Raw genomic sequence first — 21,490 nt, 5'->3', positions numbered from 1 at the left:
TCAACCTGTGAAGTCACACAAAAGCCCACTGTGATGAGCTATTGGACAGCAAAGTGCCCATTTACTGATCTTGCACAAGGGACCTCTTCTTTCTGTGTTCACTACTGCTTGTGCATGCTTTTTTTCTCTAATTCTTCCTGTCTATTTCATGAAATATAACATAGAAAAGAAAGTGCTCAGATAGGACTATTGGATAGAAATGGCTCTTGTTCCTTCTCTGTGGTGTAACCAATAATAAGCAGATTATGGCTCAATGCAGACATGGTACTGTTCAGGTTAACTAGAACAGTTTAACATAATATTTCCAAGATAAATAAAGGACTGTGACACTTATCGTTTTGGTTTAGATCAATTGCAGTGTCTTTTGAAAAAAGCAGCTCTGGCCTGAACTGCCCTAGTAGTTTGATACATTATGAACACTTGGTTTTGTGCGCTTGTTAGTATGTCAGGTGGCTTATATAGTCAACCTTTGGAAAACGTGGCCCCCTCAGGATCAAAGCCACAAGGTTTGAGTAAGTTGGAAAGCACTTCAATTATTCATATTTTGTTTAGCGCACACCCTTTTCTGAGCTTTTTGGCTTAGGATGGGGAATTTTTAAATTCCCGGTTGAAGATCCAGCTAGTATTACACTAGATTGCCTTTATTATTTTTTTGATTGTTGACTGTCACCCTTCTCACTGTGTGTCTTGCACTTGGATTTGTCATTTGCGGTTCCCTTGCGGATTCCTTTCTGGTGGGTCTAAGGGGCAGTGTGTAGCCATTAGGTTCCGTTCCCCTGTGACCCCAGACTCTCCTCTCTCGGGAGGGGAGATCACCATAGATAGCTCATAGTTCTTACTTGGGTGGGAGCCCGAGCAGATGCTAGGAGCCAGATTGGTTCCACCTTGGTTTCTGATAGGGGAGGATACTTGTTCCTGTCCCTTGCTATGACCTTCTGGCTCGGAGGGATGGGGAACAGTTTTTGTGGCCTTTATCCTGATAGAAAGAGTTACAACTGACCACATCTTAGTGCATTTTTTGTGGCACCTTTTAGTCACTTTTTTAGTGCAGTTAGAGCACATTTTCGGGCTTTAATAAGAAAAAGAGAGAACTGTGTCACTCACTATCTGAAGTAAAATAGTCCAGCTTCATTTGCATCCAGAATTACATTGCTTTTATTCTGGATACAAATGGAATGTTTTACTACAGTTGGGGAGTGCCGCAGTCCTTTATTCACCATGGATATATTTTCTGTGTCTCTCTTGCTCTCTGTTTCTTTATCTATACAGTATGTACACATATTTGGTCAATTTTAGAAATGATAACTTATTACTGCCCAGCCACTATTCAATGGCTTGAGATAGCCACTTTGTCTTGTATGGGAGACTTCTACAGGTTAGAAATCTGTATTTCTTTTATTTCCTAGAAGCAATGTCTTTCACAGTAAGACAGAATTCATTGCAAAACAACTCACATTATTGCTTTGCCAACTTTGTTTTGTTAAATCAGACAGTGCCAAAGATGAATGTCACATTACAGTGTGATGTGCATGGGAGGGGGGGTGCTGTGATAATGAAGACAGGAGGTGGAGATTTCTTCTAGGCACCACAAACCCTGGAGCCTGGAAGAAATACATTAACATAAAAGATTAAAACTCAATTTCTCAACAACTAGACAGCATCTATGAGGCATACAGGTAAGACTGGTTTAACCATTCTATTACCCAAATGCCCATAGTAATATCTTAAAAGCATCCCAAATTCCCTTTAAGATCCTATAACAGGATAAAGGAAAAAAAATCATAGCCCAGTACAACTCAGAGGTCATGCAGATAATACCATCGTGTACATGGGTCCTAATTAGTGTTGAGCATTCCGATACCGCAAGTATCGGGTATCGGCCGATACTAGCGGTATCGGAATTCCGATACCGGGATTCCGATACTTGCCGCGTATCGGATACCGGAATCGGAAGTTCCCAGATTCAAAATGCAGAAATTCAGCCAATGAGAATGATTTCAAGTGTGGGCACATCCTGTTCAGCATGGAGGGCATGAAACTACTGGCATGGCTGTGATTGGCTGCTGAAATGATGTCATGATGCAGTTTAAAAGTCGCTGGCGCCATTTTGCGATCACTCTGCTGTGAATTCAGTTAGTGACAGGACGCTGTTTGCTGACTGAGGGACAGTTTAGAGATAGCGATTTGCTTCTTTGTGCTTTCCAAAGGCTAATTTAGCAACCGCTGTGTTCACCTACTATTCACCTTCCTTTTGCCTTGTAGCGCTGTTTTCACAGCGATCTGCAAGGTCTCTCTGTGTGTGTGTGTGTGAGTGCAGCCCACTCTCTAGTCTGAGTGCAGCCACATAGGCCATCCATAGCTGGTTGTATTCAGTTCAGGGAGGGTGGTTCATTGCCTCATACTGTCCTTTTTTTTTTTTTTTTTGAAGTAGTGCAGGCTGCTGCACATTTTTTCCAAAAATTCCTATTAGTGTCTTTCCACCCGTCTCCAGCTAATTTGTGGAAAAACACTACATAGGATAAAGTAGAGGAGGGTTTTTGGGCCTTGCAGCGCCGTTTACGGCTGTCTGCACGGTCTCCGTGTGACTGCAGCTCGCCCTGTAATCTGTGAGCAGCTATAGCCTGGTTGTCTCCAGCTCAGGGTTTTTCACTGCGTCATACCGCCAAATCAATTTTCTTTTTTTTCAAAGTAGTGTAGTCTGCTGCTAATTTATTTTAAAAAATCCTATTAGTGTCTTTCCACCCGTCTCCAGCTAATTTGTGGAAAAACACTACATAGGATAAAGTAGAGGAGGGTTTTTGGGCCTTGCAGCGCCGTTTACGGCTGTCTGCACGGTCTCCGTGTGACTGCAGCTCGCCCTGTAGTCTGTGAGCAGCCGTAGCCTGGTTGTCTGCAGCTCAGGGTTTTTCACTGCGTCATACCGCCAAATCAATTTTCTTTTTTTTCAAAGTAGTGTAGTCTGCTGCTAATTTATTTTAAAAAATCCTATTAGTGTCTTTCCACCCGTCTCCAGCTAATTTGTGGAAAAACACTACATAGGATAAAGTAGAGGAGGGTTTTTGGGCCTTGCAGCGCCGTTTACGGCTGTCTGCACGGTCTCCGTGTGATTGCAGCTCTATCCGTTGTCAGTTCAGCCCCAAAAAAATAAATAAATAATAAAGTTCACCAAACACACCAGTTACACACCACTTTACATTTGTGTAGGCCACATTAGCTCATATTCAAGTCTAGTCCACACTTTAGAAAATTAGTGTGTCTTATACCTGTTAGGAGGAGTTGCTCAGGAATAAGCACACAAAGCCGTTAGTACTTTTCTGCTTATCTTTATCAGTCAACCAAGATGAAGAAGGCAGTGAGTAAGGCACGTGGGCGTGGGCGTGGGCGCGGAGCAGGGAGGGGACGTGAGGATTCTGTGCCTGCTGCGGGCACCGGTGAGTCATCAGCACCCACTTTCACAAGGGAACAGTCGTTCATGCGCAGCTTTGTCACCGAGCGCCGTACACCGCTGCTGCGTGAAGACCAAATTGAAGCCGTTGTGGGATGGATGGCAGCTAATGCATCAACTTCCATTAGTGCCACATCCTCTCAGACACAGAGCACTGGAGAGCAGCCATCTGTCTCTTCACCACCTGCAAAATTGCCCAGGCAGACAGAGATCCCAGGACAGGAGCAGTCTCTACTTCTGTTCTCTGAATCATCTCTTGGCTTGGAAACAGGGGGCCAGCCAAGCAGCATTGGAGAAATGGAAGAAGAGGCAGGGTGCAGTGATGCCCAACAGCTTTTTCTGTCTTCCTCTGAAGAGGCGGGTGGGCCAGTGGCTCCGGTCACCACCTCGCAGGCCGCATCAGCTGATGATGACACTCAGGTGCCACTTACTGGTGCGTGCTCTGCTGCTGAGACTACCCAGGAGGAGCAGTTGGGGGCAGAGGGTAGTGTAGATGATGAGGTCCTTGACCCATCTTGGCGTCAGGGACAGGAAGGTGGTGGGAGCAGCTCTGAGGAAGAGATTCCCCGTACGGCCCAAAGAGGGAGAGGGAGGGGGAAGACTGCGGATCCTGCAGCCTCCGCTTTGGCACCCGTAAGGAGCATGTCTCTTCCAAAAGTCAAAAGGGGGGCTCCCAAGACTTGCAGTGCCTGGTCCTTTTTTGACACAGTTGCAGATGACATTTGCTATGTCAGATGCAAGGTGTGTCATCAAAAAATCAAAAGAGGTCAAAAAGTCGCCAACCTCAATACCTCCAACATGTGGAAACATGTGCGCAACAGGCACCCGGCGGAGTTAGACAAACACACTGAAGAGCTAGGCCAACCAACAGCGGCAGCTACCACCTCTTCAGCTCGTGTTGCCTCTTCCTCTAGCTCACACGCAGCTGGTTCGGCTTCCTCCCAGGATCGCCGTGGAAGAACCTCTGGCCCTGTTGTCCAGAGACCCGCTGTCATTCCACCCGCAGCACCACTTTCCCAGTCAACCACACACTCCCAGCCCAGTCTACAGCCATCGGTAGTACAGGCATGGGAGAAAAGGCGGCCTTTCTCGTCAAACCACCCACGAGCACAGGCTCTGACTGCAGGCATTGCCAAACTTCTGTCACTGGAAATGCTGTCATTCAGGCTGGTGGAGACTGACAGCTTCCGTGACTTGATGTCATTGGCAGTCCCACAGTACAGTGTGCCCAGCCGCTTTTACTTCAGCAGGCAAGCCGTCCCTGCCCTGCACAAGCATGTGGAGGGACACATAAAACACGCGCTACTGAACGCCGTCAGTAGCAAGGTCCACCTCACCACCGATGCGTGGACCAGTCAACATGGACAGGGGCGATACCTTTCCCTCACTGCCCATTGGGTTAATGTCGTTGAGCCGGGTACAGACCGTGCGAGTGGCACAGGACGTGTCCTGCCCACTCCAAGGACTGCAGGAATCCATTCTGTACGCATTGACTCCTCCTCTTACACCAGTTCCTCAGAATCATCGCTGCAGGAGCCGTCACAGTCCACCTCCACATGGACCCGTGATGAACGTGTACCTGTTACGACCGACATGAGCACAGCCGTGGCCAAACGTCAACAGGCAGTCTTGAAATTAATTTTTTTGGGGAATCGTAGCCACACAGCGCAGGAGCTCTGGAATGCCATCAAGCAGGAGAGCGATGTGTGGTTTGAGCCAGCGAATCTCCAGCCAGGCATGGTAGTGTGTGATAATGGCCGAAATCTGGTGGCAGCCCTGGGCCTCGGCAACCTCACTCACATCCCATGTCTGGCACATGTGCTCAATTTGGTCGTGCAGAGCTTTTTGAGGGACTATCCGGATCTTGATGCACTGCTGCACAAGGTCCGCCTAGAGTGTGCTCACTTGCGGCGTTCCAGCACGGCAAAAGCGCGCATTGCGGCTCTGCAGCGCCGACACCGCCTGCCGGAACATCGCATCATATGTGACCTACCTACCAGGTGGAATTCCACGTTACATATGTTGGAGCGGTTGTGTGAGCAGCAGCAAGCTGTAATGGAGTACCAGCTGTATCAGGCGCAAAAAAGTCGCAGTCAGCGCCGTACAGACTTCACAACCACAGAGTGGGCCACTATGAAGGATGTCTGCCAGGTTTTGCGTCCCTTTGATTATTCCACGCGGATGGCGAGTGCAGATGATGCACTAGTCAGCATGACTGTCCCCCTTATCTGCCTGCTTGAAAAATCACTGCAAGCGCTAAGGGATGATGTTGTGGAAGAGGTGGAGGATGAGGATTCACCACTTCCATCATCTTCTGGACAGTCAGCGCCACGTGGTTCCTCACAAACGCGTAGGCAGGGGACAGTTTGTGAGGAGGATGAGGAGGAGTCAATGGAGGAGGAAGACATCCGTCCAGAGGAGGGAGTTCCCGAATTGTCCAGTACTCAGTGTGTACAGCGAGGGTGGGGTGATGACGAGCGGGCAGAGATCACGCCTCCAGCTGGGGACAGCGTTTCTTGGGCAGTTGGCAGTCTGCAGCACATGGTGGATTACATGCTGCAGTGCCTGAGAAACGACCGCCGCATCGACCACATTCTCAACATGTCTGATTATTGGGTGTTCACCCTCCTCGATCCTCGCTACCGGGACAACGTAGAAAGCCTCATCACACCGTTGAACCGGGAGCGAAAAATGCGGGAGTACCAAGACACACTGGTCAGTTCCATCATCTTCTCCATTCCAACTGAGAGAAGTGCTGCTAGTGCATTCCAAAGCAGCTCAGTGCGTCCAGGCAGTGGTGGAGGCTCTGCACAAAGAGGGAGCAGAAGCAGTGCCTCTGCCCAAGGCAAGACCAGTATGGCCGAACTGTGGCACAGTTTTCTGTGCCCGCCACAAAAGTCTACACCATCACAGACGGCTCCAGTCAGCAGGAGGCAACGGTTCCGTCAGATGGTGACAGACTACATGTCTTGCCCTCTTGCTGTACTCCCAGACGGCTCTTCCCCTTTCAAGTTTTGGGTCTCAAAGCTGGATACATGGCCAGAGCTAAGCCAGTATGCATTGGAGGTGCTGTCTTGCCCTGCGGCCAGTGTATTATCGGAACGTGTCTTTAGTGCTGCAGGTGGTGTACTAACTGACCGTCGCATGCGACTATCCTCCGATAACGTTGACCGGCTTACTTTCCTGAAAATGAACAAGGCCTGGATCTCGCAGGAATTTGCCACTCCTCCTCCTGATTAAATAATTAGGTCACTGTATACGTTATCCAGGTCTCCTGTTGTGTTCATCTTTCTACCACCTGAACTTAAATTCCTGGGCTCCAACACCGCCAGTTGAGGCTCAGATGTGCCATCTGCACAGTCAAAACATACGACCCAGTGTTATTGGGTTTCAGTAACGTCAGCTGATCCCCAGCTGTGTAGCCGGCAATGTGTCATGCGACCGCCACGCTGACACAACAACTGAAATGTAAGGGAATCTGTCCCCCCCCCCCCAAGGCGTTTGTTACTGAAAGAGCCACCTTGTGCAGCAGTAATGCTGCACAAGGAAAAAGGTAGCTATTTTGGTTTTGCTCCTTGCACACGCAAAACTGAACACTTATAAAATGTGTCCACTGATACCGTAAAACCGTCCCGGAGGTGGGACTTTCCTTCGTAATATGACGCAGCACAGCCGTCATTCCTACCCCCCCCGGCGCCGCGCCCTGGCTCCTCAGCGTTGTTTGATTCCGTCCCGGAGCCTGCGCTGTTATGTTATCCCGTGGCCAGGCACACTTAGCGCTGCCCGTCTTCTGGCATCATTTGGTGTCAGGCTGGCTGCGCCTGTGCGGCCACGCTGGCCGAGAGCCCGCCTCGCAGTGTCTTCTGATTTAATCCCACTGGGGGCCTGGGATCTATGGACATGCGCAGTGCATATCTGAACCTCCACCTCTCACTCATCTCCCTATGGCTTCTTCAGACTGTTCGGTGTCAGCTGGTCCCTAATAGCATGCCACGGCCGTGACACCGCACAGTCTGAAAAAGAAGCCGTAGGGAGGGGAGTGAGAGGTGAGGATATGCACTGCGCATGGCCATGGATCCCAGGCCCCCAGTGGGATTACATCAGAAGACACTGCGAGGCGGGCTCTCGGCCAGCGCGGCCGCACAGGCGCAGCCAGCCTGACACCAAATGATGTCAGAAGATGGGCAGCGCTAAGTGTGCCTGGCCACGGGATAACATAACAGCGCAGGCTCCGGGACGGAATCAAACAACGCTGAGGAGCCGGGGCACGGCGGCGGGGGGGTAGTAATGATGGCTGTGCTGCGTCATATTACGAAGGAAAGTCCCACCTCCGGGACGGTTTCACGGCTTCAGGGGACACATTTTAAAAGTGTTTAGTTCTGTGTTTGCAAGGAGCATGATGAAAAGAGCCACCTTTTCCTTTTGCATCTTTTGTGCTGCACAAGCTGGCTCTTTCAGCTACAAATGCCTTGGGGGGGGGTTAAAGGTTCCCTTTCGACTTTCTCAGGCTTCGGCCTACATTGTGTTCCTCTGCTTTTCCACCTGCCCCTGGGCTCCAACACCGCTAGTTGCCGTCCAGAAGTGCTGTACGCACAGTCAACAGTCGCTCCTCTGTTATTGGGGTTCAGTAACGTCAGCTGTTCCCCTGCTGTGTGTGTGGCAATCCCTCCTACCTCCTCCAACCTCCTCCAACCTCCTCCTCCTCCACCTGTCCCTGGGCTCCAACACCGCCAGTTGCCGTCCAGAAGTGCTGTACGCACAGTCAACAGTCCCTCCTCTGTTATTGGGGTTCAGTAACGTCAGCTGTTCCCCTGCTGTGTGTGTGGCAATCCCTCCTACCCCCTCCAACCTCCTCCAACCTCCTCCTCCTCCACCTGTCCCTGGGCTCCAACACCGCCAGTTGCCGTCCAGAAGTGCTGTACGCACAGTCAACAGTCCCTCCTCTGTTATTGGGGTTCAGTAACGTCAGCTGTTCCCCTGCTGTGTGTGTGGCAATCCCTCCTACCTCCTCCAACCTCCTCCAACCTCCTCCTCCTCCACCTGTCCCTGGGCTCCAACACCGCCAGTTGCCGTCCAGAAGTGCTGTACGCACAGTCAACAGTCCCTCCTCTGTTATTGGGGTTCAGTAACGTCAGCTGTTCCCCTGCTGTGTGTGTGGCAATCCCTCCTACCCCCTCCAACCTCCTCCAACCTCCTCCTCCTCCACCTGTCCCTGGGCTCCAACACCGCCAGTTGCCGTCCAGAAGTGCTGTACGCACAGTCAACAGTCCCTCCTCTGTTATTGGGGTTCAGTAACGTCAGCTGTTCCCCTGCTGTGTGTGTGGCAATCCCTCCTACCCCCTCCAACCTCCTCCAACCTCCTCCTCCTCCACCTGTCCCTGGGCTCCAACACCGCCAGTTGCCGTCCAGAAGTGCTGTACGCACAGTCAACAGTCCCTCCTCTGTTATTGGGGTTCAGTAACGTCAGCTGTTCCCCTGCTGTGTGTGTGGCAATCCCTCCTACCTCCTCCAACCTCCTCCAACCTCCTCCTCCTCCACCTGTCCCTGGGCTCCAACACCGCCAGTTGCCGTCCAGAAGTGCTGTACGCACAGTCAACAGTCCCTCCTCTGTTATTGGGGTTCAGTAACGTCAGCTGTTCCCCTGCTGTGTGTGTGGCAATCCCTCCTACCTCCTCCAACCTCCTCCTCCTCCTCCTCCACCTGTCCCTGGGCTCCAACACCGCCAGTTGCCGTCCAGAAGTGCTGTACGCACAGTCAACAGTCCCTCCTCTGTTATTGGGGTTCAGTAACGTCAGCTGTTCCCCTGCTGTGTGTGTGGCAATCCCTCCTACCTCCTCCAACCTCCTCCAACCTCCTCCTCCTCCACCTGTCCCTGGGCTCCAACACCGCCAGTTGCCGTCCAGAAGTGCTGTACGCACAGTCAACAGTCCCTCCTCTGTTATTGGGGTTCAGTAACGTCAGCTGTTCCCCTGCTGTGTGTGTGGCAATCCCTCCTACCTCCTCCAACCTCCTCCTCCTCCACCTGTCCCTGGGCTCCAACACCGCCAGTTGCCGTCCAGAAGTGCTGTACGCACAGTCAACAGTCCCTCCTCTGTTATTGGGGTTCAGTAACGTCAGCTGTTCCCCTGCTGTGTGTGTGGCAATCCCTCCTACCCCCTCCAACCTCCTCCAACCTCCTCCTCCTCCACCTGTCCCTGGGCTCCAACACCGCCAGTTGCCGTCCAGAAGTGCTGTACGCACAGTCAACAGTCCCTCCTCTGTTATTGGGGTTCAGTAACGTCAGCTGTTCCCCTGCTGTGTGTGTGGCAATCCCTCCTACCCCCTCCAACCTCCTCCAACCTCCTCCTCCTCCACCTGTCCCTGGGCTCCAACACCGCCAGTTGCCGTCCAGAAGTGCTGTACGCACAGTCAACAGTCCCTCCTCTGTTATTGGGGTTCAGTAACGTCAGCTGTTCCCCTGCTGTGTGTGTGGCAATCCCTCCTACCTCCTCCAACCTCCTCCAACCTCCTCCTCCTCCACCTGCCCCTGGGCTCCAACACCGCTAGTTGCCGTCCAGAAGTGCTGTACGCACAGTCAACAGTCCCTCCTCTGTTATTGGGGTTCAGTAACGTCAGCTGTTCCCCTGCTGTGTGTGTGGCAATCCCTCCTACCCCCTCCAACCTCCTCCAACCTCCTCCTCCTCCACCTGTCCCTGGGCTCCAACACCGCCAGTTGCCATCCAGAAGTGCTGTACGCACAGTCAACAGTCCCTCCTCTGTTATTGGGGTTCAGTAACGTCAGCTGTTCCCCTGCTGTGTGTGTGGCAATCCCTCCTACCCCCTCCAACCTCCTCCAACCTCCTCCTCCTCCACCTGTCCCTGGGCTCCAACACCGCCAGTTGCCGTCCAGAAGTGCTGTACGCACAGTCAACAGTCCCTCCTCTGTTATTGGGGTTCAGTAACGTCAGCTGTTCCCCTGCTGTGTGTGTGGCAATCCCTCCTACCCCCTCCAACCTCCTCCAACCTCCTCCTCCTCCACCTGTCCCTGGGCTCCAACACCGCCAGTTGCCGTCCAGAAGTGCTGTACGCACAGTCAACAGTCCCTCCTCTGTTATTGGGGTTCAGTAACGTCAGCTGTTCCCCTGCTGTGTGTGTGGCAATCCCTCCTACCTCCTCCAACCTCCTCCAACCTCCTCCTCCTCCACCTGTCCCTGGGCTCCAACACCGCTAGTTGCCGTCCAGAAGTGCTGTACGCACAGAGCCAAACACCTCGCCAATGTGTTAGTGGGGTTCAGCACCGCCAGCTGTTCCCCTGCTGTGTATACGGCAACGTGTACTGCGACCGCCACGCAGGCACAACAAGTTAAATGTAAGGGAACCTGACCCCCCCCCCCCCCCAGGCGTTTGTTACTGAAGGAGCCACCTTGTGCAGCAGTAATGATGCAAAGGGAAAAAGTGCCTCTTTTCGTGATGCTCCTTGCACATGCTGAACCAAACACTTATGAAATGTGTCCCCACACAGCGTTAAACCGTCTGGTAGGTGGAACTTTCCTTTGTCGTGTGACGCAGCACAGCCATCATTTTTACCCCCTTGGCGCCGGGCGCCGCCTCCTCAGCGTTGTTTTAATCTGTCCCGGAGCCTGCGCTGTTAGGTTAGCCCTTGGCCATGCACACATGTTGCGCTGCCCGTCTTCTGACCTCATTTGGTGTCAGGCTGGCTGCGCCTGTGCGGGTGCGGTGGCCGAGATCCCGCCTCGCAGTGTCGTCTAATGTAATCCCACCGCGGGCCTGTGATCCGTGCCCGTGCGCAGTGCATATCCTCTCCTCTCACTCCCCTCCCTACGGCTTCTTCAGACTGTGCGATGTCAGCTGGTCCCTAATAGCATGCCACGGCCGTGACACCGCACAGTCTGAAAAAGCCGTAGGGAGGGGAGTGAGAGGAGAGGATATGCACTGCGCACGGGCACGGATCACAGGCCCGCGGTGGGATTACATTAGACGACACTGCGAGGCGGGATCTCGGCCAGCGCACCCGCACAGGCGCAGCCAGCCTGACACCAAATGAGGTCAGAAGACGGGCAGCGCAACATGTGTGCATGGCCAAGGGCTAACCTAACAGCGCAGGCTCCGGGACAGATTCAAACAACGCTGAGGAGGCGGCGCACGGCGCCAAGGGGGTAAAAATGATGGCTGTGCTGCGTCACACGACAAAGGAAAGTTCCACCTACCGGACGGTTTAACGCTGTGAGGGGACACATTTCATAACTGTTAGGTTCCGCATGTGCAAGGACCATAATTAAAAGAGCTAAGTTTACCTTTTCCAGCATTAGTGCTGTACACAATGGCTCTTTCAGCTACAAACGCCTGGGGGGGGGGGGGTTAAAGGTTTCCTTTCAACTTGCTCGAGTGCAGGCTTCGGCCTACACTCCGCTCCCCCTGCTCCTCCTGCTGACCCTGGGCTCCAACACCGCCAGTTGGGGCCCGGTACTGCTAGCTGCACAGAGAAAAACACCTCGCCAATGTGTCAGTGGGGTTCAGCACCGCCAGCTGTTCCCCTGCTGTGCAGCCGGCATCGTGTCCTGCGACCGCCACGCAGACACAACACACCCAAAGCTGCCGCCAGTGCAGGCTTCGGCCTACACTCCCCTCCCCCTGCTCCTCCTCCTCCTGCTCCTCCTCCTGCTGTCCCTGGGCTCTAACACACCGCCAGTTGGGGCCCAGATGTGCTAGCTGCACAGAGAAAAACACCAGCCAATGTGTCAGTGGGGTCCAGCACCGCCAGCTGTTCCCCTGCTGTGCAGCCGGCAACGTGTCCTGCAAAAGCCACGCAGACACCAGAACTGAAATTGAAGGGAACCTGTCCCCCCTCCCCCAGGCGTTTTTACGTTATCCAGCCACCTTGTACAGCGGTAATGCTGCATGTGTGCAAGGTGGCTCAGAAACGTATTCTCCTCGCACATGTGGAACTGAAAACACGTCTGCAATGTGTCCTCTGTGTGACCATTTAACCGTCCCGGTGGTGTGACTTTCCTTTGTAATGACACGCTGCAACCCCCTTGGTAGCGCTGCCCGTCTTCTGGCATCATTGTTTGGCTGGCTGCGCCTCTGCGGCCGCCCTGACCCACACAACGCCCCTCGGTGTCTTATTTATTGGGACTGCGAGGGTGTGTTTGATGGGCATGAGCAGTGCATCAGTTCGCCTGTCCCTCATCTCCTTCCGCCTTCTTCAGACTGTGCGGCTTCATGGCCGTGGCATGCGATAAGGGATCAGCTGACGCCACATAGTCTGAAGCAGGTGTAAGAACCCAAGCGAGAGGCGAACATATGTACTGCGCCAGGCCATGAATCCCAGCCCCGCAGTGTTTTAACTATGTCAAGACACTGCGGGGCTGTGATTCATGGGCATCGCGAACCGCACCAGCCAACATTAAATGAGGTCAGAAGATGGGCAGCGCTAACAGCGCTAGGCCAGGGGATAACACGACAGCGCAGACTCCTGTACAGCAAATAACAACGCTCAGGAGGCTGCACCCAGCACCAAGGTGGGATTCTTGACATCTGTGCTGCGTCTCATTACAAAGGGAACTCGCGCCTCCAACACAGTTTGACTGTATAAAGGGCTAAATGTTATACGTGTTCCATTCAGCGTGTGCAAGGAGAAAAATTACAAGAGCAACCTTTGACTTGCGCAGCACTGCTGCTGCATAAGCTGTGGCTCTTCTACTTTGTAACCCCTGAGGGGGGGTTAAAGGTGACTTTTGAAATCGGTTCAATTAGGCTTCGGCCTACACTCTGCTCCACCTGCAGAGCCCGGGCTCCAACAACGCTAGTTGCTGTCCGGAAGTGCTGGCTGCACAGAGCCAAACACCTCGCCAATGTGTCAGTGGGGTCCAGCACCGCCAGCTGTTCCCCTGCTGTGTAGCCGGCAACGTGTCCTGCAAAAGCCACGCAGACACAACACACCCAAAGCTGCCGCCTGTGCAGGCTTCGGCCTACACTCCCCTCCCCCTGCTCCTCCTCCTCCTGCTCCTCCTCCTGCTGTCCCTGGGCTCTAACACACCGCCAGTTGGGGCCCAGATGTGCTAGCTGCACAGAGAAAAACACCAGCCAATGTGTCAGTGGGGTCCAGCACCGCCAGCTGTTCCCCTGCTGTGCAGCCGGCAACGTGTCCTGCAAAAGCCACGCAGACACCAGAACTGAAATTGAAGGGAACCTGTCCCCCCTCCCCCAGGCGTTTTTACGTTATCCAGCCACCTTGTACAGCGGTAATGCTGCATGTGTGCAAGGTGGCTCAGAAACGTATTCTCCTCGCACATGTGGAACTGAAAACACGTCTGCAATGTGTCCTCTGTGTGACCATTTAACCGTCCCGGTGGTGTGACTTTCCTTTGTAATGACACGCTGCAACCCCCTTGGTAGCGCTGCCCGTCTTCTGGCATCATTGTTTGGCTGGCTGCGCCTCTGCGGCCGCCCTGACCCACACAACGCCCCTCGGTGTCTTATTTATTGGGACTGCGAGGGTGTGTTTGATGGGCATGAGCAGTGCATCAGTTCGCCTGTCCCTCATCTCCTTCCGCCTTCTTCAGACTGTGCGGCTTCATGGCCGTGGCATGCGATAAGGGATCAGCTGACGCCACATAGTCTGAAGCAGGTGTAAGAACCCAAGCGAGAGGCGAACATATGTACTGCGCCAGGCCATGAATCCCAGCCCCGCAGTGTTTTAACTATGTCAAGACACTGCGGGGCTGTGATTCATGGGCATCGCGAACCGCACCAGCCAACATTAAATGAGGTCAGAAGATGGGCAGCGCTAACAGCGCTAGGCCAGGGGATAACACGACAGCGCAGACTCCTGTACAGCAAATAACAACGCTCAGGAGGCTGCACCCAGCACCAAGGTGGGATTCTTGACATCTGTGCTGCGTCTCATTACAAAGGGAACTCGCGCCTCCAACACAGTTTGACTGTATAAAGGGCTAAATGTTATACGTGTTCCATTCAGCGTGTGCAAGGAGAAAAATTACAAGAGCAACCTTTGACTTGCGCAGCACTGCTGCTGCATAAGCTGTGGCTCTTCTACTTTGTAACCCCTGAGGGGGGGTAAAGGTGACTTTTGAAATCGGTTCAATTAGGCTTCGGCCTACACTCTGCTCCACCTGCAGAGCCCGGGCTCCAACAACGCTAGTTGCTGTCCGGAAGTGCTGGCTGCACAGAGCCAAACACCTCGCCAATGTGTCAGTGGGGTCCAGCACCACCAGCTGTTCCCCTGCTGTGTAGCCGGCAACGTGTCCTGCAAAAGCCACGCAGACACAACACACCCAAAGCTGCCGCCTGTGCAGGCTTCGGCCTACACTCCCCTCCCCCTGCTCCTCCTCCTCCTGCTCCTCCTCCTGCTGTCCCTGGGCTCTAACACACCGCCAGTTGGGGCCCAGATGTGCTAGCTGCACAGAGAAAAACACCAGCCAATGTGTCAGTGGGGTCCAGCACCGCCAGCTGTTCCCCTGCTGTGCAGCCGGCAACGTGTCCTGCAAAAGCCACGCAGACACCAGAACTGAAATTGAAGGGAACCTGTCCCCCCTCCCCCAGGCGTTTTTACGTTATCCAGCCACCTTGTACAGCGGTAATGCTGCATGTGTGCAAGGTGGCTCAGAAACGTATTCTCCTCGCACATGTGGAACTGAAAACACGTCTGCAATGTGTCCTCTGTGTGACCATTTAACCGTCCCGGTGGTGTGACTTTCCTTTGTAATGACACGCTGCAACCCCCTTGGTAGCGCTGCCCGTCTTCTGGCATCATTGTTTGGCTGGCTGCGCCTCTGCGGTCGCCCTGACCCACACAACGCCCCTCGGTGTCTTATTTATTGGGACTGCGAGGGTGTGTTTGATGGGCATGAGCAGTGCATCAGTTCGCCTGTCCCTCATCTCCTTCCGCCTTCTTCAGACTGTGCGGCTTCATGGCCGTGGCATGCGATAAGGGATCAGCTGACGCCACATAGTCTGAAGCAGGTGTAAGAACCCAAGCGAGAGGCGAACATATGTACTGCGCCAGGCCATGAATCCCAGCCCCGCAGTGTTTTAACTATGTCAAGACACTGCGGGGCTGTGATTCATGGGCATCGCGAACCGCACCAGCCAACATTAAATGAGGTCAGAAGATGGGCAGCGCTAACAGCGCTAGGCCAGGGGATAACACGACAGCGCAGACTCCTGTACAGCAAATAACAACGCTCAGGAGGCTGCACCCAGCACCAAGGTGGGATTCTTGACATCTGTGCTGCGTCTCATTACAAAGGGAACTCGCGCCTCCAACACAGTTTGACTGTATAAAGGGCTAAATGTTATACGTGTTCCATTCAGCGTGTGCAAGGAGAAAAATTACAAGAGCAACCTTTGACTTGCGCAGCACTGCTGCTGCATAAGCTGTGGCTCTTCTACTTTGTAACCCCTGAGGGGGGGTTAAAGGTGACTTTTGAAATCGGTTCAATTAGGCTTCGGCCTACACTCTGCTCCACCTGCAGAGCCCGGGCTCCAACAACGCTAGTTGCTGTCCGGAAGTGCTGGCTGCACAGAGCCAAACACCTCGCCAATGTGTCAGTGGGGTCCAGCACCGCCAGCTGTTCCCCTGCTGTGTAGCCGGCAACGTGTCCTGCAAAAGCCACGCAGACACAACACACCCAAAGCTGCCGCCTGTGCAGGCTTCGGCCTACACTCCCCTCCCCCTGCTCCTCCTCCTCCTGCTCCTCCTCCTGCTGTCCCTGGGCTCTAACACACCGCCAGTTGGGGCCCAGATGTGCTAGCTGCACAGAGAAAAACACCAGCCAATGTGTCAGTGGGGTCCAGCACCGCCAGCTGTTCCCCTGCTGTGCAGCCGGCAACGTGTCCTGCAAAAGCCACGCAGACACCAGAACTGAAATTGAAGGGAACCTGTCCCCCCTCCCCCAGGCGTTTTTACGTTATCCAGCCACCTTGTACAGTGGTAATGCTGCATGTGTGCAAGGTGGCTCAGAAACGTATTCTCCTCGCACATGTGGAACTGAAAACACGTCTGCAATGTGTCCTCTGTGTGACCATTTAACCGTCCCGGTGGTGTGACTTTCCTTTGTAATGACACGCTGCAACCCCCTTGGTAGCGCTGCCCGTCTTCTGGCATCATTGTTTGGCTGGCTGCGCCTCTGCGGCCGCCCTGACCCACACAACGCCCCTCGGTGTCTTATTTATTGGGACTGCGAGGGTGTGTTTGATGGGCATGAGCAGTGCATCAGTTCGCCTGTCCCTCATCTCCTTCCGCCTTCTTCAGACTGTGCGGCTTCATGGCCGTGGCATGCGATAAGGGATCAGCTGACGCCACATAGTCTGAAGCAGGTGTAAGAACCCAAGCGAGAGGCGAACATATGTACTGCGCCAGGCCATGAATCCCAGCCCCGCAGTGTTTTAACTATGTCAAGACACTGCGGGGCTGTGATTCATGGGCATCGCGAACCGCACCAGCCAACATTAAATGAGGTCAGAAGATGGGCAGCGCTAACAGCGCTAGGCCAGGGGATAACACGACAGCGCAGACTCCTGTACAGCAAATAACAACGCTCAGGAGGCTGCACCCAGCACCAAGGTGGGATTCTTGACATCTGTGCTGCGTCTCATTACAAAGGGAACTCGCGCCTCCAACACAGTTTGACTGTATAAAGGGCTAAATGTTATACGTGTTCCATTCAGCGTGTGCAAGGAGAAAAATTACAAGAGCAACCTTTGACTTGCGCAGCACTGCTGCTGCATAAGCTGTGGCTCTTCTACTTTGTAACCCCTGAGGGGGGGTTAAAGGTGACTTTTGAAATCGGTTCAATTAGGCTTCGGCCTACACTCTGCTCCACCTGCAGAGCCCGGGCTCCAACAACGCTAGTTGCTGTCCGGAAGTGCTGGCTGCACAGAGCCAAACACCTCGCCAATGTGTCAGTGGGGTCCAGCACCGCCAGCTGTTCCCCTGCTGTGTAGCCGGCAACGTGTCCTGCAAAAGCCACGCAGACACAACACACCCAAAGCTGCCGCCTGTGCAGGCTTCGGCCTACACTCCCCTCCCCCTGCTCCGCCTCCTCCTGCTCCTCCTCCTGCTGTCCCTGGGCTCTAACACACCGCCAGTTGGGGCCCAGATGTGCTAGCTGCACAGAGAAAAACACCAGCCAATGTGTCAGTGGGGTCCAGCACCGCCAGCTGTTCCCCTGCTGTGCAGCCGGCAACGTGTCCTGCAAAAGCCACGCAGACACCAGAACTGAAATTGAAGGGAACCTGTCCCCCCTCCCCCAGGCGTTTTTACGTTATCCAGCCACCTTGTACAGCGGTAATGCTGCATGTGTGCAAGGTGGCTCAGAAACGTATTCTCCTCGCACATGTGGAACTGAAAACACGTCTGCAATGTGTCCTCTGTGTGACCATTTAACCGTCCCGGTGGTGTGACTTTCCTTTGTAATGACACGCTGCAACCCCCTTGGTAGCGCTGCCCGTCTTCTGGCATCATTGTTTGGCTGGCTGCGCCTCTGCGGCCGCCCTGACCCACACAACGCCCCTCGGTGTCTTATTTATTGGGACTGCGAGGGTGTGTTTGATGGGCATGAGCAGTGCATCAGTTCGCCTGTCCCTCATCTCCTTCCGCCTTCTTCAGACTGTGCGGCTTCATGGCCGTGGCATGCGATAAGGGATCAGCTGACGCCACATAGTCTGAAGCAGGTGTAAGAACCCAAGCGAGAGGCGAACATATGTACTGCGCCAGGCCATGAATCCCAGCCCCGCAGTGTTTTAACTATGTCAAGACACTGCGGGGCTGTGATTCATGGGCATCGCGAACCGCACCAGCCAACATTAAATGAGGTCAGAAGATGGGCAGCGCTAACAGCGCTAGGCCAGGGGATAACACGACAGCGCAGACTCCTGTACAGCAAATAACAACGCTCAGGAGGCTGCACCCAGCACCAAGGTGGGATTCTTGACATCTGTGCTGCGTCTCATTACAAAGGGAACTCGCGCCTCCAACACAGTTTGACTGTATAAAGGGCTAAATGTTATACGTGTTCCATTCAGCGTGTGCAAGGAGAAAAATTACAAGAGCAACCTTTGACTTGCGCAGCACTGCTGCTGCATAAGCTGTGGCTCTTCTACTTTGTAACCCCTGAGGGGGGGTTAAAGGTGACTTTTGAAATCGGTTCAATTAGGCTTCGGCCTACACTCTGCTCCACCTGCAGAGCCCGGGCTCCAACAACACTAGTTGCTGTCCGGAAGTGCTGGCTGCACAGAGCCAAACACCTCGCCAATGTGTCAGTGGGGTCTAGCACCGCCAGCTGTTCCCCTGCTGTGTAGCCGGCAACGTGTCCTGCAAAAGCCACGCAGACACAACACACCCAAAGCTGCCGCCTGTGCAGGCTTCGGCCTACACTCCCCTCCCCCTGCTCCTCCTCCCCCTGCTCCTCCTCCTGCTGTCCCTGGGCTCTAACACACCGCCAGTTGGGGCCCTAGGAAGACAAGCTTGAATAGGTCCCCATCCGGGTTCCAGTACCGTCAGCTGGTTCTCGGCAGTGTCTTTTGCTCTTGTACCTTCTGCTCCCCATCCTGGTTCCAGTACCGTCAGCTGGTTCCGGGCAGAGCCTTTGGCTTAGGTGCCTCCCTCTGGGTATCCGAGTTCCACCAACGTCAGGTGGTCCTTGGTAGTGCTTTCAGGCACGGGTACCTCCTGCTTAGTAACCGGGTTCCAGTAACGTCAGCTGGTCCTCGGTAGTTCCATTGGCTCTTGGACCTTCGGCTACCAATCCGGGTTCCAGTACCGTCAGCTGGTTCTCGGCAGTGTCTTTTGCTCTTGTACCTTCTGCTCCCCATCCTGGTTCCAGTACCGTCAGCTGGTTCCGGGCAGAGCCTTTGGCTTAGGTGCCTCCCTCTGGGTATCCGAGTTCCACCAACGTCAGGTGGTCCTTGGTAGTGCTTTCAGGCACGGGTACCTCCTGCTTAGTAACCGGGTTCCAGTAACGTCAGCTGGTCCTCGGTAGTTCCATTGGCTCTTGGACCTTCGGGTAGCCATCCGAGTTCCAGTTCCATCAGCTGTTTCTCGGCATTTTCTCAGCCTTCTTGTACCTTCTGCTACATTTCCAAGTTCAAGACCCGAAAGACGATGACCCGGAAGACCACCCCTAAGATGATGACGACACCAGAGACGACAACCACCGAGATGACGACGACCCTGGAGACGATGACCCTGAAGACGACCCCGATGACGACGACCCCGATGACGACGACCCCGATGACGACGACCCTGGAGATGACGACCCTGGAGATGACGACGACAACCTGGAAGACCGAGAAGCAGAAGAACAAGAGGCTGCAGAACAAAGAGCAGAAGAACATTAAGCATAAGACTAAATATCAGAGCAAAAGATATTATCTAAATTATAAGCAGAAGAAGACTAAGCAGTGTATGGGGGTGAGTCCGTTCCTCCTCGTGGTGCCCCTGGATAAAGCCTGATGCTGCAGGCCAAACTGAACGCGGACAAATGTAACTGTTTTGTGACAGGCAGAACGGAAGGTGTAATCTTCAAACTTTTATAGATAACAACTACGGGAATGCCTGTCACAAATAAGAATATGATGAAGAAGTTGAATATAAAAAAGATAATAGTTAAATAAAAAGAATATGAACAATGTAAAAAAAAAAATATATATATACGTAGAAAAGAAGAAGATGAATAAGGTGAAGAAGTTGATGTCACAGAAGCTGATGATGAGGATAATGAAGAAGAAAGTGTGGGAGAAGTAAAAAATAGGGTGAAGGGCGTGGAAGTAGTGAAACATCAATATCTGACAAAATAAATAAAAAATTAACATAGTCAAATTCTTTCTAACGCCGAACGTCATAAAAAAATTAAAAATACTGCTATTCTATTTGATTGGGATAAACCCCTGTGCCTTTAATGTCTCCGCCACCTCCCCCAATACATCCTACATTATTCTTAGTTGTTTTCCTTCATGTAGAATTAACCTACAAGGAAAGAAAGGGTTTATTTTAATTCCGATATTTTCGTCCCATTGACTTGCATTGGGATCGGGTATCGGTATCGGATTGGATTCCGATACTGTGACGGTATCGGCCGATACTTTCCGATACCGATACTTTCCGATATCGGAAAGTATCGCTCAACACTAGTCCTAATCCATTTATACTTATTTTTTTTTAAAAATTGTTGCTATTCTTTCCATCATTACATCCAAAATAAAAAAAATACATTCAACTCTGTAACTCTGTAAAACACCATACATTTAGTAGAAGATCTGCAAGTCTCAAATATTTCAAAATCTGTATAAATCATTTTACTATTGGTATGGCGAGAATAAGGGAGCATTTTAGAGATCCAAATAATAAACACTGTTTAAAGCAGAAATTGGTAATTGAATTATTCAGTGTTTTTATGTATACAGTGGTGTGAAAAAGTGTTTGTCCCCTTCCTAATTTCCTATTCTTTTGCATGTTTGTCAACGTAAATGTTTCAGATCAACAAAAAAAAATTTAATATTAGACAAAGATGACACAAGTAAACACAAAATGCAGTTTTTAAATTAATGTCTTTATTAGTAAGGGAGGAATAAATCCAAAACTACAGGGCCCAGTGTGAAAAAGTGATTTCCCCACTTGTGTTAAACCACAGTTAATTAATGTTCTAAAATTACCTGTGGTTTATCATATCTTTGGGAAGCTGAGTTCAAATTCCCTAGACACACCCAGGCCTGATTATTGCCATACCTGTTCTCAAACAAGAAATTACTTAAATAAGACCTTGCCTGACAAAGTGAAGTAGACCAAATGATCCTCAAAAGCTAGACATCACGCCATGAGCCAAAGAAATTCTGGAACAATTGAGAAGCAAAGTAATTAAGATCCAACCACAGTGAGAGCCATTATCCTCATATGGCAAAAACATGGAAGAGTCATGAACCTTCCTAGGAGTGTCCGGCCTACCAAAATTACCCTGAGAGCGCAGCAATAACTCATCCAAAAGGTCACAAAAGACACCACAACAATATCCAAAGAACTGCATG

General features: G+C 52.4%; 1 long non-coding RNA gene across 1 annotated transcript in view; it reads left to right on the top strand.

Annotated features, from left to right (window-relative positions):
* Positions 1–1,634: 1,634 nt before the first annotated feature.
* Positions 1,635–21,490, top strand: part of LOC143773635 (uncharacterized) — a 282,722-nt gene continuing 262,866 nt past the window's right edge. The window contains exon 1 of the long non-coding RNA XR_013215267.1: positions 1,635–1,676. This is a non-coding gene — a long non-coding RNA (uncharacterized LOC143773635). The remainder of the gene's footprint in view (positions 1,677–21,490) is intronic.

Source organism: Ranitomeya variabilis, chromosome 5 (genome assembly GCF_051348905.1).
Source record: "Ranitomeya variabilis isolate aRanVar5 chromosome 5, aRanVar5.hap1, whole genome shotgun sequence".
Classification (NCBI taxonomy): Eukaryota; Metazoa; Chordata; class Amphibia; order Anura; family Dendrobatidae; genus Ranitomeya; species Ranitomeya variabilis.
Note: the sequence above shows the minus strand (reverse complement) of the source record. Positions and strands in the feature narration are given on the sequence as shown.